The sequence below is a fragment of the Argentina silus genome (genome assembly GCF_951799395.1).
Source record: "Argentina silus genome assembly, chromosome: 11".
Taxonomy (NCBI): domain Eukaryota; kingdom Metazoa; phylum Chordata; class Actinopteri; order Argentiniformes; family Argentinidae; genus Argentina; species Argentina silus.
The window spans coordinates 8330337-8331006 of NC_139665.1; positions in this window are offsets into that span (position 1 = coordinate 8330337).

Here is a 670-nt window from a genome sequence, read left to right on the forward strand (position 1 = left end):
GCAATTGTCATTGTCAATTTAAGTTTGACAAACAAAAACAGCATCGGTTTTATACAGAAAAGAGTTGCTGCATCTGAGTTATGTTATCTCAGAAAGAAAGAAATGTTTGTTTTGGGCTTAAAAAGCAGTATTTAGTTTCTTCTTTTTGTAATATGTGTGATGTTGATTCCCATTGGCTGGAGGTTAGATTTGGCTAATATTACCAAGAATGTCACATACATTAGACACAAATCAAACACAAAACAAAAGCAGTATTAGTAACAGTTCTCTCTCAGTCGACTCGGTTCGACATCTCACTATGGGATATGCATCCCTGCATACCCTATTCGCTGAAACCCTATTCAATCACGCCTGGAACAGGCCAGGAGCGCTTAACATGGCTGACCCCGCCCCAGCCTAGCTTATAAAGGCTACTGCAACGCACACCTATTTAGCCCATAGTGAGATGTCTCCCTCATCTCCTTCAGAGAACCGGGGTTACTGTACATACCGTAACCCAACGTTTTCAATACTCAAAGTATCAACTGTATGTGCTTTGAAAATGAAAATCTCTCAACTGATTTTGAGTCGTTAATGTCAATCTCAGTGCATTCTGGTTGACAGTCACTGTTGCCCTGAACCTCAGATGGTAAAGGATAAAATGATTAAAAAAACAACAACAGACAATCTA